Source organism: Phyllostomus hastatus, unplaced genomic scaffold, assembly GCF_019186645.2.
Source record: "Phyllostomus hastatus isolate PE091 unplaced genomic scaffold, TTU_PhHast_1.1 phas_contig_5, whole genome shotgun sequence".
Taxonomy (NCBI): Eukaryota; Metazoa; Chordata; class Mammalia; order Chiroptera; family Phyllostomidae; genus Phyllostomus; species Phyllostomus hastatus.
The window spans coordinates 2939517-2958836 of record NW_025333897.1 but is presented as its reverse complement, the minus strand read 5'-3'; the positions used below and the strand labels follow the sequence as shown (position 1 = coordinate 2958836).

The window sequence follows — 19320 nt, the reverse complement described above, 5'->3', positions numbered from 1 at the left end:
CAGTCAGGGTACATGCCTGGGTTGCAGGCCACGACCCCCAGCAGCCATACATTGATGTTTCTCTCTCTCTCTCTCTCTCCCTCTCCCCCTCTCTCCCCTCTCTAAAAATAAATAAATAAAATCTTAAAAAAAAAGGGACATGGTAAAGATATTCAAAACATATTAAGGAGCATATAATGAAAAGAAAGTCACCTTTTCACACCTGATCACCTGCCTGCTTCCCCTTCACAAAGGTACACTGGTTGTCTTTATATTTTTCTGCACATACAAAAGCATGTATGTAAAAAATATTCTTTTTCTTATACAAATGGTAGTATGCTTTATACATGGTTCTGAACATTTTTCTCAACATATTCTAGAGATGAACTCATATTAATATACATAGCTTTGTCTCATTTTCCAACAGTTGCATGATTTCCACTGTGTGGCCAAACTATCATTTATTTATTATCCAAATTTCTATTAGTGGACATTGGATAGGGTCCAACCTTTTGCTATGACAACCCAGGGCCACAAATGAATATCTTTGTTAATGCCTGTTTTAATTTTAACTAAAATTTCAAAATTGAAGCAATGTGAATTTTTTTTATTAGACATAACTTATTTTGGATATATTGGGTTAGATAAAGTATTTAAATTAATTTCACTTATTTTTTTCTTATCTATACAGAGGACATACTCATTGACTCTAGAGAAGTGGGGCGCAGAGAGAGAGAGAGAGAGAGAGATAGAGAGAGGGAGAGAGAGGGAGAGAGGGAGACAGGGGTGGGTGGTGGGAGAGAAAGAGAGAGCAAGCACTTAGGTCAGCAGCCTGAGCGGGATTGAACCCGAAACCTATGTATGTTTCCTGGCCGGGAATGGAACCAGGACAATCCTCCAAACCAACTGAGCCACACGGGCCAGAGCTGTTTCTTTTTATTTTTAATGTAAAATTTAAAATTGCATATGTGGCTTGGATTATATCCCTATTAGGTAGTAGTGATTTAGATGGTCACTGTCCGCTGTGGTCTGATATACATACTGGACTTGGCTCCTTTAGGGTAGGAACCCAGTCGGTCTTGATTTCTCCTGTCTCCTGTGCTTAATATATTTGTTTACTGGATCAGCAAATGAACGACTCCTACCCTCTCCAAAGAAGAAATATACGCTTGCCAGCTTCAAGTCTTACTGATCATCTTGGAAGGACGGATGATGTGGAAAGGGGACTGACTAGGTTTGACCAGAGGTCCTTGCAATTCCAGCCAATTCCTTGGGTAAAACCCTATGCAATAGGAGTAGCAACATCCATTTAAAAGTGGGGGGGGGCGGATTGGATATTTATTATGTGAAGAGGTGGGCTGAATTTGGACGGAATTTCCCAGGCCATAGATACTCAACAAACACTAGTTTCCCTCAGAATGTATGATCAACGAACGGTCAGTAGATAATGGCCTCTGGGCAGCTTCCTGGGTGGTGGTACTGAGGCTCCCCTCGAAGCAAAGCTCTGGAAGTGTCTAAGCCGGGGAATGGCTACCACACTTGAGTCCACACACATTTGGACGTACTGGCCTTCCGCGTGGTTGGGAAGGAGGCCGTCTCCGCCTCTTCAAATCCGGGGCCGCGCCTATTACCTGCGACAACAGGGCTCTCAACAAGGGATGGCTACGACGTGTGTGGTGGCACACCCAGAAGCTCCTATGTGGCGAACCAGACCTAGGAGAGCCTGAGAAGCGACCTTAGGGGATGGTGCCGCAGGACTCCCAGGACACAACGGTTAGCCCCCTAACCCCGCGCCTGGCTGACTGACCCCAACGAGGGGGTGTGAGCACGCGTGCGCACTAGCGCGCGGTCGGCAGTAAAAAGCCCAGCGCGCGACCTAGCGCGCGCGCGCGCGCGCTGAAGTAAAAGCAGTCCTTCCCACCCGGCCGGCGGCAATTTAGACTGGAGTTGGCAAGCGAGCGCGCGTGCGCGAGCGCGCACAGACGCCCTCCTCCACCGCACCACTCAATTGGAGGTCTAACGCAGTGCTGTGCTGTCCCAGCTTCTCCCCAACCTTGCGCCCTCGGGGTAAGTACCTCGAGCCTAGCGGAGAGGGAGGGAAAGGAGCTGCCAAAGAGAAGGAGGCAGACAGGGCTGGAAGAAAGCGAAAAGCCGTCCTTGTGGAGCGAGGAGCGTGGCAACAGGGTTGGAGTCTGCAGAAGACACGCCTCCATCCTTTACTCCCTGCGGGGCTGCGGAAGTGCTCTGGGGACTGGAGCTGCACGGAGGTGACAGGTAAACTACCATTCCCAGAAGGTGGTGCGGTGCTGCGCCTACTGCTCCCGGCAGCACCTGCGCGCCAGGCCCTTCTCCCCCCCCCCCCCTTCAGTTTGCTGCCCCCTAGGGAAAGACTACAGTTCCCAGGAGGTCTCGCGCGAAGCGGCTTGGAAGTGGGCTGCCTGGAAGTCACTCGAGCCACCAGAGCTGGCTGCGCCTCTAGCAAACGGTGCGGGGCTGGACGTCGGGGTCGTGGGTCCCGCAGGGCTAGCAGCGGGGAAGCCTAGGTATGTGCCTCCAGGAGCAGGGGCGGCCTCACTTAAGGGTGGTGGGGAATCGGTGTCTACTCGGACCCCGAGCGAGGGTCAGTACGAGCGGGAGACCCGGCGGACGAACGGGGGTGAGCACCGGTTGTGGTGGTGGCGGCGGCGCGGGGACTCGCGCCCTCCGGACCTGCCGAACTCGGTCCCGCGTGGCTCAACTTTCCAGACCTACTACCCGGCGCTTTGCGGAAGAACATGAGTGGGAGTCAGGGTGCAGTGGGTTCGCGTCCTGGCTCTGGCACTCCGGAGTTGCGACCTAGGAAAACCGTGCCGAACCTCCGTTTCCCCTTTTGGTCAAACGGGTGAAGAAGAGTATCTTTCCTTTGCTGTTGAGATGCTGATATCTGGCGATTATGTGTTTGCGTTATTGTTAGTTCCGGAGAAATGGAGTGAAGGTATTAGTGACCACATAGGGTTAGTTGAGGGTGTGCATGTAAAAAGCGGAGTCCATAGAAATTTTGTTAAGAGCTTTGGTTTGGGAAGCAAAGAGAACCTAATTCACATTTAGGCTCTGCCATTTACCAGCTGTGTGATCTTGTGAATTGACTTTGCCCACCTGTGCCTTGGTCTATAAAATGGGGATTTTTTATGGTCACCTTACAGAGCTGTTTCGAGGATGCAATGCAAATACAATGTGTAAAGTGTTTAGAAGAGCAGCTAGCACAAAGCTTTTAATAAATGGTCCCATTCAGCGTTTTTCCAGTGTCCCAGAGACCCTTTGAGGGTGGGGCTCTGGCAATAGTCTTAGTCTCCCCCAGTGGGCCAGATTCAAAACTGGTCTAGTTGACTTCCTGTCCTGAAGCCTCATGTTCCTCATTTGTAATATGGGATAACAATATCAGCCTCAGAGGGCTGTAAGGATTTGCTAAGATTGTATTCTCTCACTAAGTAACAGCTCTTATATAAAATAATTGTTTTTCTTCAATGTTCTCCATCTGGTCCAGAGACTGCTTGACTGTGGGCTGTGACATGACAGCCCTGAGCTCCTCCACAGTTCACTCCTAACCTCAGTACCCCTTCTGTGAAGTGGCAGTCATCGGACTTTTATGCCAGGATTGTTTTGATGATCCCAGGAGATAATTCATGTATAGTGTTTAGCACAGAGCCTGGTGCATAATAAGCACTTAATAAATGTATCTTGTTTTTCTTGATAGGCCTTTGCTGCTTGTTTATAGGGCAGGGCAGTGACAATGTTATTGCCCTCACTCCCTCCCCCATTTTTGTTCACTAAAGTTTAAATTGTGGAACACACTGCTGTATAAGGACCTGAAAAGAAAGAGGTGCCGACCTGCTATCAACAGACCCCTGCTCGGTCACACACCCCTTTTCCCTCAAGCCAGAACATTCACTCCTGTGCTTCATGTCAGCAGTTGACTCTGTCTCTCTCTATATATATATATATAGGCCCCCTGAGCTCCTTGATGTCCCCTGGTGATTGTCCCGTGGGTACCATGAACTCAACATATTCAATCTAATCTCCTTTTCTCAGAACCAGTAGTGACCATCTTGGCAAATGGGCCAATACTGACCCAGTTGCCCAACCCAGAAATTTGGGAGTTGGCTTTTCTCACCCAGCCTTCCAAGGTCTATTTGAGTGGCAAGGTCCAGATGATTTTCTAGAAACATCCTTTCTTTGGCCCACCTTGATCTCCCATCTTGTGGGTACTGAAGGGCCCCCTAGGTAACTGGAGGTGGCCTTTTCTGACTGTGTTGAGTTTTTGGGCGGGGTTGTTAAAGTCACCAAGGATTAATGTATTCAAAACATTGTGTTAGTGGGGGGCAGAGAAGTTGATATAGATTTGGACAGACTGCAGTGGCCACAGGTGTGGCATCAAGCAAAGCCTTGCTTTCAGGGGACCCATTTCTATAGTTTTAGCCTGGCAGAGCTTGGCTGAGTCGTTCATTCCTTTCTGAAAAGTTATACCTTGTCAGCAGGTTAAATGTCCTGTATGGGAAGGTCCTCCCTGGCATTTCGGGTGGCAGCACACACCTGGAAAAAGGCTGGGAAGGGAATTTATCAGATGCCCATTTAGGTTGAGTCTGTTATCCAGAACCTGTCATTGTGGTTTCATTTGATGATGGGAACCTATGCTTTCGATTAAATTTGTGATGGCCACCGAATTTACGTGAGTGTTTATTTCATCTGATGAAATAACGCAGTGACATTTAAAATTTTTTTTGTTTTGTTAGTGACAACAGCACATAGCTTTTTTGCAGTCTGTGTGGAATGGTCTAAGATTTAAATGTGAACCTATTTTTCAGACATTGCAGTTATTAGGTAGTAAATCAAAAACGGAATTTAGAATGCACAGTGTGATTGGTGCCCTTTTTTTCTGTAAAATAGATTTTGCTAGTATATTTCAAACTTAGGTTTAAAAAATGACACAGGTTATGGTAACAGCTTAACCTTGTTATGTATTTAACTCACAAAATCGAAATTAAATGTATTCATGTTTTAATAAAAGAATTAAACAGTCATTTCCTTTAATGTAAAGTGTTTGTTTTTAGTGGGTAGAGTGAGAGGCTGTGGCGCTTTCCACAGGACTGGTGTTCCTCCTGTTTCTGAGGATTGCTGTGGTCACAGCCTAACTTTTTGTGTGTGAGAATGGATTGAACTTGCCTTTTAAAAAGTTATGCAAGAAATGCATGTTCATTATAATATGTCAAACAATACAGAGATGTATGAGGAAAATAATGGGTGCCATCCTCCATCTAAAATCCCTCCTCTAGAGATAACCATTCATTGAAACAGCAAGTATTTACCAAGTATCTACTATTAGGGCTTGGAGACTTAGCAGTGAACAAAATGGATATGCTCTCTTCCCTTGGGGAGTTGGGTGGATGGCTATCTCTGTGCTTCAAAGGATGTATAAATGTGTGTATTGATTGTTTTGTTCCTTCTCCCTCACCACTCCCAAAAAGGAGGGTAGGGATCAAGCCGCACATATTTGTAACTTGAGTTTTTCAATGACTGTGATAGGGCATCTCCCTTCAAGTTATCATATGCAGATCTGACTCATTCTAACAGTTAGACTCATATTCTTCTAAATATGGAGAGACCTTGCTCTATTCCCCTGTTGCTGGACTTTTAGGTTGTTTCTGGTATTTTACCTTCATAAACACACCCAGTAAGTATTCTGGTACATAGGTAGTGTAGCATAGTGGCTAAAAGCACAAACCCTAGACAGAGACCAGGACAGACAATATCCTTGCTCTCCTAGGGTTTACATTCTAGCTGGGGAGACGAAGTAAACTAGGTGATTTCAGATGGTTTTACAGGCTAGAACATGGCTGACGGAGCAGGCTGGTGGTGAGGAAGGGGTGGTTACTTTAGCTTGAATGGTTAGGAAAGGCACATGAGCTGAGAGACCTGAATGAACAAGGGACATCAGCTGTGTCAAGAGCTGGGGGTGGAACATTCCAGATGGCGGGAACAACAGTGCAAAGGCCCAGAGTAGGAAGGAGATGGCTGCAAAAACAGTATCCCTGTGGCTGGAGAAGGACAAATTCCCATTTATTAAGTTCATGCTACTTTTTTTTTAAAGATTTTATTTATTTATTTTTAGAGAAGGAAGGGAGAGAGAGAGAGAAACATCATTGTGCGGTTGCTGGGGGTCATGGCCTGCAACCCAGGCATATGCCCTCACTGGGAATCGAACCTGCGACACTTTGGTTCGCAGCCCGCGCTCAATCCACTGAGCTACGCCAGCCAGGGCAATGCTACTTTAATTTTATAAAATAATAATGATAATAAAAGCAGCTAATGTTTACCTAGCGCATACTATGTGGTAGTTGTTTTTCTCAGCATTTCACACTTTTCCTCAGTTAATCCTCACGAGTCCAATGAAATAGTTAAGTTTATGGGTCTCACATTATAAGTGAGGAAGCTGGCTTCAGACTCCCTCGCCCTCATACCTAACTCCCTCTCTTCCCAGGCCCTCTTCACTAGGCTAAGTCAAGTTCAGGAAGTCGAGGCAGTGTTTTCTCTGTTGTTTGACACGAAACCCTACAGACTACCGTATTTTTTGGACTATAAAATGCACTCCCCCCAAATTTGGGGGGGTGCGTCTTATAGTCCGAATGTAGCTTACCTGGCTCCCTGTGTGGAGAGGGGACAGCGGCCTATGTTATTTATGTTATTAAATATTTTACCACATTTTTTGCTTCAAAATTTTTTTTCCTATTTTCCTCCTCTAAAACCTAGGTGCGTCTTATGGTCTGGTGTGTCTTACAGTCCAAAAAATTCAGTATATCTAGTACCTAATTCATGTGGCAGCAAGACTGGTCTGGATATACGGTGGCATTGTTTCTACTGACAAATGCAGTGGGGTCGATTTCTGTTGGAATGTTTGGTTGTTGTAGAACTGAAGGCTCTGCAGCAGAGCCTATCCTCAAAACAAGGTTGGCCACTTGGCTCCCACGCCAGACACAGGTTAACAAGAAACAGGCCAGATGTCAAAGGATAGTTAGCAAGGCGAATGTCCCATGTGGGTGAGCTTTGCAAGGTGATTTGGGCTGGCAGGGGAAAGAGTACTTCTAAGCATCAAACCAGCATTATGGATACAGCCCAGCATCTCAGGTGTTGTGTGGCCCAGGACCTTGCTTCAGCCAGCATGACTGTGTCCCTTTCGGTATGTCCTGGACCTTACTAGTTGTTAAATATTTTGAATGGAGCAGTTCTGGTTAGCTGTGAGGACAGTAGTGGGCACTTTTAAGACCAGGACTATGGAGAACATCTTTCATCCAGCCGTCTTTGAAACTTTTTTTTTTTTACCTGGCCTGTGTGCAGGGCACCATGCTAGTCACTGACAGTGTGAAGGTGAGCAAGCAGACACTGGTCTCAAAGGTCTGCGGGAGTGTGTCCATCAGAAATACAGTGCTAGCCACTAGTGTGGACCATGTCTGTAATTTAGAATTTTATAGTGGCCACATTTTTAAAAATCAAAAGAAACAGGAAACTAATTTTACTAATATATTTTAATTCGTCCAACACATTATCATTTCAACATGTAATCGATATAAAGATTATTGAGATACTTTACATTCTTTTTGTCCACATGAAGTCTTTGAAATACAGTGCATTTTACACTTGTATTTTATTAATTTTTTTAATCCTCCCCTGAGGACATTTTTTAAAAATTATCATGAGAGAAGAGGGGAGAGGAAGAAACATCGATGTGAGAAAGAAACATCGATTGGTTGTGTTCTCATATGTGCCCCAACTGGGGATTGAACCCACAACCTGGGTATGTACCCTGACTGGGAATCAAACCCACCACCCTTTGGTTTAAAGGATGACGCCCCAATCAACTGAGCCACATAGCCAGGGCGCATTTTACACTTTCAGCACATTTCCAATCGTACTGGCCACTTTTCATTTGCTCACTAGCCACTTGTATTGGACAGTGTGGGTCTAGGGTATAAGACTCACATGTAAATCAGGGGTGCCATCTGTTTTATCTCGGTGAATAAGGGTGGATGAGTGGTGAAAAGCATATTTATCATAGGCAGGTACAGCTAACTTCGCAGCTGCTGTCCATTAGAGACACCTTCAGGCACTGTCCTTAGTGCTTGGGGTTGTGTGCCTTGTGTTCTGAGGTGGCAGGGACTATGATTACCCCCATTGTATAGATGTTTGGTGATGAGGAGCCACTTGCTCAGGGTTAGGCAGAATTTGAAGTCAGGTCCGAAGACCATACTATAGTATGTGCTGCATTAGATGGTGTTTGAGGGAGTGGAGTTTGAGTTTTAGCAGTGAAAATCATAGGAAGGACTCCCCGCACAAAATGGATCCCCAGAGTTTGTCAGCATTGACCCTTGAGTTTGTTGGTGCTGGAATGCTGGTTTAGACCAGAGTGACTGACAGGTCTACCCCTTAAGCTGAGCTCTAGGTTTGGTGAAAACAGGTTTTACCTCCCAGGACATAGTGCAGTTTGGGGGGCTGAGGAGGAGGATAGGCAGCGAGAATGAGGAAAGCAATAAAAGGGACCAGCCTGTTGAAATTTCATTTCTAAGTGGCTTCGTTGGGCATGAAGCCTCTTTTCTCTGTTTTGTCTGCTGACTCTGTTCCTCTCAGCTGTAGCCTCCTGTGGAAGCGATGTGGTGTCTTCCTGTGAGCTCAGCAACAGCAGGGTTTACTCTGTTTATGCACCTTGCCCTTGCTGTGATCCAGAGAGGCATTGCTGGATGGGGACATGGGCAGAGGGATGTCACAGTGTTTTCCTGTGTCAACTCTATGGGAGTCATTGTTCTAGACTTTTAGTTACTCCCTTGGTTCAGGGTTCCCCATCTCAGGGGCAGGATGAACTGGGCCTTCCTACCCAAATAAGGCAGGTGCTGGAAATTCTGAGTCTGTTTATGTCCCCAGGTGGTGATTCACAAGAGTTTTAACCTCAGCACTCTATCTCCTACTGTTGGTCGACACCTGGCATTGCTCAGTAAATGTCTTTTGGCTGAATTAATGATACTAACCAGCATTCACTGAGCTCTTATTGTGTATAAGGCACTGCTGTGTCTGCTTTTCAGGTATTGTATACCTTGTTTAATCCTCAGAACTACCATATGGGGTAGGTACTGTTATTATTCCCATTTCCATATAAGGATACTAAAGCCCTGAGAAGCGCACGTCACAAAGCTGGTGAATGTCAAAGCCAGGATTCAAACCCAGGCCTCTGGCTCCAGACTTCAGGCTCTTAAACACTCAGTCTGTGGTCTCTCCACAGATGGACACAAGGATGAGTGAGGTGGACAAACCAGGACCATACAGACTAGTTCCAGCCTCTGGGCATGAACACCTCTCTGGGCTTGGGCTTTTTTTTTTTTTTTTTTTTTTAATAATTTGGGAACCTATACTTCCCTTTTCTTTAAAATACAAAAATGAACTGGATATTTGATATTATGAGTTTTTGTTAATTTTTTAGATGTGATAATGATACTGTGGTTCTTCTTTTAAAAAATAAAACCTTGTCTTTTAAGACATACCTTCTGAGATACCTACAAATTCTTCCGATGTCTGGGATTTGCTTCAAAATAATATGAACAGCAGGGAGTGGAGGGGACAAGTGTATGAGCAAATAAGGAGATGAAGTAAGATTGACCATGAGTTGGTAATTGTTGAAGCTGGCCAGTGGGGATTTATTATACTCGTCTTTCCACACCTTTGTGTGTTTGAAATGGCTCATCACGAAAAGTTAGAGACAAGTATCCAGTACAACAAATTTCACTCAGCATTTGTGTGTTTCAAGCCCAAGTGTATGTGTGGGAGAATTCCCTGTCTCTGTTCCATCCACTTGCACAGTAAACACAGGGTTTTTTTCTCTTTGTGAAATGAGCCAATATTTGACCCATGGCTTCAGAAATGCTTTAGTAAAGTAGCATCTGGTAGCACTGAGGACATCTGTGAGGCTCCAGTGGCCACATGCCTCCCCTGCTGCTCTGAGTACTGGCCGCAGTGGCATTGGCCCTCTGAGTCAGTTTGCTGAGTCCCTCTTTCCTAAGATGTTTCCCTCCGGCACCTGACCATGGGGCCCCTCCTACATTTTTTCCAAGGACGAGTTCCAACAAGATCCTCAGATCTTCTCCCATTCTCCCCTCAGGAGAGACGTGCACAGATACTTCCACTGATGGTGCTTTGTTGAGGTCCCACACAGAACCAGAATCCATCTTTTGATTTGCCTTGAGCACTGCAGTGGAAGGCAGGGAAAGTGCCCCCTTTCTGTTCTGACACTTGATAGCAGAAGGACCAGGGCAAGATGTGGCTTGTGACAGCGCCTTAGACCTGATGATATTTTACATCAACCCAGCAATTATTAAAACTTCTTTACAGCAAACACCTGCCACCCCACCCCCTAGCCCCTGCATCATGACTAGAGGCTCCTATTGCATTTGTTCTTTTGGGGTTTGTAAGTGAACAGTGAATCAGTGTGTGGCAGAAATCCTTGTGTGGAAGGGGCAGGAAAAGAGTGCACCTTCATTTGGGGGTTTCTGTTTATTATTTGCTTGCCAAGTAGGTAGCGATGGTTGATGGAAACAGAAGCACTGATCCCATGTCTGTACATCACATTCTTGGTGTGTGGGGAGGAAGACGAGAGTTCTGCAGCCCCTCTGGTTTCCTCAAACTTTTTCCTTTTAGTTTTGTTCTTTCTTTTTTTTTCCAAGGCTCTGAAGTGAGTCCAGGGTGGAGAGAATGTTAGGAGCGTTGTCACCAGTTTCAGCAGCTTGAATTTTTTTCAGTGTTTCCAGTGTGGAGCTGTACATGTTGGCTCTGTGGGCAGCAAGCTCCAAATACTCATGCTGCATTTGATTTTTAAAGATTTTATTTTTAAATTTATTTTTAGAGAGAGGGGGAGGAAGGGAGAAAGACAAGGAAGGAAACATCAATGTGTGGTTGTCTCTTGCTTGCCCCTTACTGGGGACTCGGCCGCAACTCAGGCATGTGCCCTGACTGGGAATCAGACCTGCGACTCTTTGGTTTGCAGGCTGGCACTCAGTCCACTGAGCCACACCAGCCAGGGCTGCATCTGATTTTTAAATTTCAGGTATCCACCCAGCTGAGCACTCTTCTAGGTACTAGGGATATAGGAGTGAGCAAAGCAGACAATGCTGTTTGAATGTGTCTCTTATTTAAGTGGAGGATTCAGACAGGTGAACAAGATAAGTAAAATGTATGCTGTGTTAGGTGATTGTAAGTGCTAAGTGGAAGAAATTAAGCAGGGAAAGAGGTATGAGGTATTGGGATAGAGGTGTTAAAATTTTAGACTGGGTGGCCAGGGATGGCCTCCCTGGGAAGATGACATGAGTATAGACCTAAAGGAGGTGAGATTGTGTGTGAGCAGCAGGGATGTCTGGGCAGAGGGAGCAGCCAGTGCAAAGGGCCTGAAACCGTGGGCCTGGTAAGAAGTAGGAGGCCCATGTGACTGGAGCAAAGTGGAGAAGGAGAGAGTAGGAGGGCATGGGGACAGAGAGGTGACAGGTTTACAGATCACTTAGGATCCGGTACAGGTTGGTTTGTTTGCTTGTTTTCCTGAGATGGGAAGACATGACAGGGTTGATTGAGTTATTAAGCTTCATTAAATTTGAATAGTGACCACACATGCGTGGAACCAAAGGAACAAAAATAAGGCAACCCAGTTCCCTTCCCTGGAGACTACCACTATCCCAGGCTCTTACTCATGACCAGTTCCTTGACAGTGCATTGTTTGAGTGAGCTTCCTGGCTTACATTAGGTTAAACATGTGAAGTTGCTTTTTTGTAGATCAAGAATGGTTGAACATTGGCAATTTTATGAAGTTCAGCCTAATAGCTCCCATTTGGGAGCCCAAGGAATCTTACCAGTCCTTTCTTGACCCGGGGTGAGTGGTCAGAGCACTTTCCTGCATCCCACACTTCTCTTTTGGTGACTGGCCCAACAATGTCAGTGACACCAATGAGTGCAAGACCCCTGCCCCATCCACAGCCCTGTGCTTAGTGTTGCTGTTAAGCCTGACAAGAGGCTGTTTCTTGCTATTGGGACCTTACCTAGGGTGGCATTAGTCCTTCTTTGGCTTTCTGCATCTTGGTGCCACCAGTTTTGAAATCTCAGCTACAGAGGGAAGGGCACCCCTGGACTGTTGCCAGTGTTTGGCATGACTTCATGTGATGGGGTGCTCTCCAGGGTCAGGCAGAACTTGTGAGCATTCTGGATCAGTAACTGGGCATAGTAGCCAGAAGAGTGCCCAGCTAGGACTGTCCACAGGAGTGTGTGCCGGGACTTCGGAGGCCCAAGCTGTGGGTGGAAGTCTGGGGGTGATGGTCTGGACTTGGGAGAAGGCCTGCAGCACCTCTTGCGTTTGCATGTCGCATCACCCCCTGTGCTAACCAGAGACTCGAGTGTCTCTGGAACGCCAGGACACTGGGCTGGGTCCATCAGAGCAAAACAACATCGAGGAGTTATGGATGTGGTTTTTGGGGAGCTCAGTTGGGAGGTCGTGTCGGTTGGTTGGTATGCCTTTGGGTGTAAACAATAGTAATATCAACAGGTGATTTATGTAATGTTTACTCTGTGCTGGCATTGTGCTAGGGCTCCCCATGAAGTGACTCAGTTAAGCCTCCCCTCAACCCTATAAGATACGTATTCTTTTTTTTGAAGAGCTTATGTATTTATTTATGGAGAGACGGGGAGAGAGGGAGAAAGAGAGGGAGAAAAACATCAATGTGTGGCTGCCTCTCATGTGCCCTCAATTGGGAGCCTGGCCCGCAACCCAGGCATGTGACCTGACTGGGAATCAAACCTGTGACCCTTTTTGGTTTGCAGGCCAGCACTCAATCCATGGAGCCAGCCTGGGCCTGATGAGTATTCTTATTATTCCCCTTTTGCAGATGAGACAACTAAATTTAAATAACTTGCCCAAGGTCACATGGCTAGGAAATGGTGGTGACATGATTTCGATCCAAGGAGCCTGACTCCAGAGGCCTCCCTCAGAGCCCTTCATCACTGTGTGCCTCTGCAGTGGTTCTCAAACCTGAGCCTACAGTGGAATCCCCAGGAAGTCTTGTTAAGACACAGAATGCCAGGCCCTACCTGGAGTTTCTGATTCAGTAGGTCTGGCTTAAGAATTTGCATTTCTAACAAGTTTCCAGGTGATACTGGTACTCCTGGGCCTGGGAGCACGTTTTGAGAGAACCACTGATCTGCTCGAATAGGAAACCCAGCTGAAATTTGCCCGAAATCAGCATTGTGAACTCATGTAACAAACTTATAGGTAGGTAGCATCAGGACTGATTAATTAAGCAGTTTCACAATGCCTGTAGGCTAGCGCTGTCACTCTGCCATATCTGGTGTCTTTGCCTCAGGTGTGCTTGTGACGGTAGACTCCCCTCATGGCTGCAGGATGACTGCCACAGCTCTAGTCATCACATCCAGCAGCAGAAAGAGGGCATTCTCTCACTCACTATGTTAGTCTTTCAAGAGAGGAAACCCTATCTAGGCGCCCTGCCTCCCAGGTTCCCCTTATATTTCATTGGACAGCATTGTGATACATGATCATGCATGAGCAAATCACAGGCAAGGGCCAGTCAAGGTTTCGTTTCCTTTGTTGCTAGGGTTGGACCCATCCTCACCGGAAGCACATGACTGTTGGGAGGAGAGTGGCTACAGGAGTAAAATTACATCACTATTTGGGAATGAACTGGGAGAGGGGAAGGGATATTGGGTAGGCAAACATTTGGATATCGCGCCACAGTTAGTGAAACAAAGTGGAAGCATGATATCCATCTACTTTTGTATCATCATACTTACCAACTATGTTTTGTAATTACCTGAATCAAGACATGGCTTTTTTTGTTATTGAATCATATCCACCTTTTGTCTGAAAATTCAGGTAAACTGAAGCCGAATGACAAGGCAGCAGTGTGAGGGACAGTGTGCACGGTGTTTGAGAGCATTCACTGAACTCAAACGCTTCTCACCCCCTCTCTGCTCCTGGCCAATTCCTGTGCAAGGTGTCCCTCTCAGAGGCTCGGCTTCCCCCTCTAAGGACTGCCTCATAGGATGCCTGTGTAGATTAAGAGAGTGGATGAAGCTTAAGTGCCTACCTCCCTTAGCTGCACATGGGAAGTGCTCAAGAATGTGGCCTCTGCTGTTAACACAGGGGTTAGGGGTGCTGCCCCCACCTCATAGTCAAAAATCTACATATAACTTTTGACTCCCAAAACTTTACTAATATTCTACTGTTGACCTTACTGATAACATAAACAGTCAATTAACACATATTTTGTGTGTGATATGTATTATATGCTGTATTCTTACAATAAAGTAAGGTAGAGAAAAGAAATTAAAGAAAATCATAAGGAAGAGAAAATGCATTTACAGTATTAAGTGAGAAAAAAACCCATGTATGAGTGGCTCACGCAGTTCAGATCCATGTTGTTTGGATCAACTCTGTTGCCTTGACTGGATAGTTTCAGTTGATTGGAGTGTTGTTCCAATACACCACGGTGGCAGGTTCAGTCCCCGGTCAGGGCACTTACGAGAATCAAGTAATGAATGCATAAATAAGTGGAACAACAAATCGATGTTTCCTTCTCTCTCTTCTCCCCTTCCTCTCTCTCTAAAATGAATAAATAAATGAATCTATCTAAAAAGAGTCAACTGCACTGTGTGTGTTACATGCTGTTGAGTCAACTCAGACTCCTGGAGACCCTGTGAATGAGTGGTGTTCACAGCATCCTGTCCTCAGCAGCCCTGTACCGCTGCTGTAGACTCATGCCTGTGGTGTCTTTTGTGGAATCAATCCATCCCCGTATTTGGCTATCCTCTTTTCCTGATGCCTCCATTTTTCTCACCTTTATCGCCTTTTCCAAAGAGCACTGCCTTCTCATGATGTGCCTGAGGTAGGACAACTTCAGTTTTGTCATTTTGGCCTGTAGCAACATTTCAGGCTTAACTTGCTCCAGGACCCATTTGTTTGTTTTTCTTGTGATCCAGGGAAGCTGTAGGCCTCTCTTCTGACACATTATTTCAAAGGAAGCAATTTTTTTCTCATCAACTTTCTTCACTGTCTGACTTTCACATCCATACATAGTAATTGGGAATATGAGGATGTGTGTGATCTTAACGTTGGTTTTTAATGACACGTCTTTGCTCTTAGTAATCGCTCCCTAATTCTCCCATTGCTGCCCTTTCGAGCCTCAGCCTTCTCTGGATTTCTTGGCTGCTGCCTCCATTTGAATGGATGACTGAGCCAAGGTAAGCAAAATCGTCAACAATTTAAATGTCTTCATTGTCTGTGTTAAAGTTGTGTGCTTCTTCTGTGGTCATGATTTTACTCTTCTTGATGTTCACCTGCCGTTCTGCTTTGGTACTTTCTTTCACTTTCATTAGAAGGCATTTCAGATCACTGCTACTTTCTGCCAGTAGGATGGTGTTATCTTCAAATACTAAATTATTGATACTTCTTCTCCCAATGTTTACTCTTCCTTCTTCTGAGTTCAACCCAGTTTATTAGTATATTAAATGACTTAATTGAATAATTAAATATCATGTTATAATCCTGCACTCTCCTCCCAACAACCTATGAAAGTGACCATCCATGTTGCAGGCTGAAATTTCCTGTGCATGCCTGTTGCTGCTACTTATGGATACAGTGTTAAGTGGTTGCCTTGTAAGACTGCAGAGAGACTAAAGGTTGGAGTGTGGGCTCTGGTGCTAGACCACCTGGATTCAAGTTCTGGATCCATCTCAGCCCCCTGTGTGACCTTGGGCAGGCTACTTAGCCTTGCAGTGTCTCTGTTTCCAAATCCATAAAGTGGGGCTGGTAGTGGCACTGCCCTCCTTGGCTGTTGGGAGGATTCAGTGCATTCAAGTTTGTAAAGCACTTAGAATGCCACGGTGCCTGGCCCGCAGTGATCACATCACCCAGATGCTCTACTGTTCTTTCTCCGTTTTGTGCCCGTTTGTTCCCAGACAGCTGACTGTAAGCTCCCTGAGGGCGGGGTCTGTGCAGATTTTGTGTGCTGTGTCTCAGAGCCTGACTCAGAATACATAGGTTGTGTATACTTTTTTGTAGATGAAAAGAATGGCAGTTTTCTTACTCATTTCCCTTTAGCTGCCCAGAATTTAAACTCCGTGACAATGGATTGTCTTCATTTTAAAGGGATAAGCTGAACCTGATTGAATGTGTGGTCAGCATGTGATAACTGCAGCTGATAGTTATGGAGCATTCTTGTGGGTTGGGGCTAAGTGCTCACCAGAAAGATTTCTCTGACTTCTCATACTCACCTCATTTTACAGGTGAGGAAACTGAGGCCTGATGGGGAGGGCCAGTTTCTCTTGAGAGGAGATCTAGTGAAGTGGTGAGGAATTGGAAACCAAGAGTTGCTGTGCTTGGGTTAACTCTCTCCTTTACCACTTTCTTGCTATGTGGCCTCCTGGCTTGTGACTTACCTGTTCCTGAGCTTTCTCATCTGTAAAATAGGAATGGTAACAGTACCTACTTAGAGGGTAGTTAAGTGAACTAGGAGAAAGAATTCCTATGAAGTGCTTAGAATAGTGCCTTGTGCAGTGAATCTCTTGGGTTTTGGGGGTTATTGTTAGGCCCAGCCATTCAGTTGTGCTTCAAGAGCTGGCCCAGGAGTCCAGTGGCAGTGCTTAATCATTAAGCCGGGTTGTTGCCTCTTCGAACTAGTTCCCTGTCTGCACAGGGAAAGGAGCCCATCTTTGGATCGTGAAGTTGTGAACAAAGCGAGCAGGCACAAGCCCAGGGCTGGGGATGCTGTGGGCACAGATCCAGCCCTGGCTGCGTCAGCAAACAGGTAGCCCATTCCTAGATTGGAGGTAACAGGCGAGCCCTCTTTGTTACCTTTGAGCTTTCTCTTAAGCCCATTCAGGCTCCTCAGACCACGTGTCTGCGGAGTAAGGAGTCCTTTTATTTCCCTCCCCTAAAGGGACTGTTGGCAAAACAACCCTCTTTGAGAAGCGCCCGTTCACGAAGATCAGCCAACCATCTTTTGGGGAACTCCGGTGGTTGGCATGTTCCTGTGGCTGCTGAATAAGTCGCTGTTAGTAGCTGGCACGGCAGGTTCCCGTTTCCGCATTCCAGACACGCAAGCGGGCTGGGGGAGGTACCACCAAGGCCAAGGGCAGCCTGCAGAGCTCAGGCAGGTATACTTTGCTTGAAGAAGACCTGCCAAGACACCCGACTGCCTGGAACTCCCCTCACAGTCACCTGCCTACCTTGTGATCGGGGACATCTTTTAGGTGAGTGGTGTTTGCCAAGTTTGGTAGTGACCTGTGGAATAGAGAAAGTTAATGCTGTTTCTTCTTTTCTGGAATTGGACTACTGGCTTTTTTGTCTTCTTTTTTTCCCCTCCTGCCTCTCCCATGAAATATTTACCCGTTTGCTGCATACCGTGAAGAAGGGGTAGGCATAGTGTTAGGGAGTGAGAAGGAAATGGAGGCTATTTCTCCCTGGAAGGAAGTGGTGAGTGTTGATCTCCGGTGGGATGTGAACTTCTGTGCCATGTACTGGGGGGGCATCCCAGCCTGGTCCACACAAGCCGTGTGGTCTCAGGTGAGTTCCTTTCCCTCTCCAGGCCTGTTTCCTCACCTGATGAAATGGGAAATAGGCGCAGTACCCACTCACCTTTCTAATACATGTAAAGTATGGGCATGGGGTGGTGCTCGGTGCCTACTATCCCTGTGCCCCTACCTTATCCCCCAGCCCCCAGACCCCTTGTCTACCTTACCTCAGACTTCTCAGCTGCGGCTGGCTGAACTCCAGCTACACTGGCCTCCTGCCCTTCCTCCCTCAGGGCCTTTGCCCTGGCTGTTCCCTCTGCTTGGAAAACTTGCCCCAGTATCCCCAAAGCTCCCTATCCAGGTCTCTGCTTAAATGTCACCTTCTCTGTGAGGCCTTTGTCCTTAAATAGCATCTTCTTCATCACTCTCGAGCTATTTACTGTGCTTTATTTTTCTTTATAGTATTGATCCCCACTTGACATACTCATATATTTGTTTATTACCTATCCCTCCACTCCCCAACTATAGGCTCCAGGAAAGCACAGGGACTTCTGTCTCTGTCCTTGTGGAACAGTTCTGGCATGTGGTAGGTGTGGGATAAATTGTTTTATGAGTGCATTTATGACATCATGTGCAGGTGCAACATTGCCCAAGGATGGGCAGCTCTCCTGTTTGGGGTTGGAGTAGGATGTCAGAATATCCAGAAATGTGCAGCTGTCAGGGAGGTGGCATGCACGCACCTTCTCCTTGGTCAGCCAGCAGGTTCTTGGGCCTTCCTGCGGCATCCAGCCTTCTGGCCTCCTGTCCCTCAGCCCCTTCAGTCTTCACAGTCCAGGCTCTGGCATTGGCTTATCGGGACAGCCTGGGTGTACGTGTCATGGAACACACAGCCATGGTGCTAATGAGTGTAGAAGATGTGTGCAGGTGGATTGGGTGGGGAAGGCTTTGTTAGAGACACCACTCGTAGACATACATCCCGTGTGTGTGGGAAGCCGACTTTACCACCAGGCCTTGCTTGGTCTTCCTGTGGTAGGGAGGCCAGGGAATGCTTTGGAAATAAGAATTAACTGGCCAGGCACAGTTTATTGGTCTTCCCTGCTTTCACAGGCAATAATTCTTGTTCTGGGGCCGAACAGGTTTTAATTAAGTGGTGAGCTTGCAGAGTCTTGCTGTGAAATAGCTGACACTTCCTCAGCAGTCTTCTGGCTCCCAGTGTCGGCGGTTGATTTTGTAAGAATATCCTGGGCAGGGCTTCCCCAGGCTCTATGTAACAAGGTCAGCGGCCCTCTGGATCTCTCCCAATAACACAAGGGACTGAGGTGTGTGTATCACACATCTTCACACCTGGGGGCCTGCTGCCGTTTGAAAAATAGGCAGAGAGAGAGTTAGAGGAGGTGCCGTGGAGCTCCAAGTCCAGTGGTTTTGGGGTCGACCACCCTGGGAGGCCATTGCGCATCATGCTCAAGTCCCAGCACTGCTCAGACTCTGGATGTGATATTTATCTTCTCAGGGCCTCAGTTTCCTTATCTGGAAAATGAGAATAATTAATAGTACCTACATTAAATGAGAATTTTTTTAAAGGATAAATTTTCCTTTTTTTTTAAGATTTTATTTATTTTTAGAGAGAGAAGGAAAGGGGGGAGAGAGAGAGAGAGAGAGAGAGAGAGAGAGAGAGAGAGAGAGAGAGAGAGAGAGAAACATCAATGTGCGGTTGCTGGGGGTCATGGCCTGCAACCCAGGCATGTACCCTGACTGGGAATCGAACCT

At 46.5% G+C, this 19320-nt stretch overlaps 1 protein-coding gene across 7 annotated transcripts in view; it reads left to right on the top strand.

Annotated features, from left to right (window-relative positions):
- The first annotated feature begins 1970 nt into the window (after positions 1-1970).
- SIPA1L3 (signal induced proliferation associated 1 like 3) overlaps positions 1971-19320 on the top strand; it is a 243923-nt gene continuing 226573 nt past the window's right edge. For 2 of the 7 annotated variants that reach the window (XM_045846581.1, XM_045846573.1), the window contains exon 1: positions 2060-2253. The gene's annotated coding sequence lies outside the window, so the exon portion shown is untranslated. The other 5 variants (XM_045846575.1, XM_045846572.1, XM_045846580.1 and 2 more) reach the window with 5 other exon arrangements.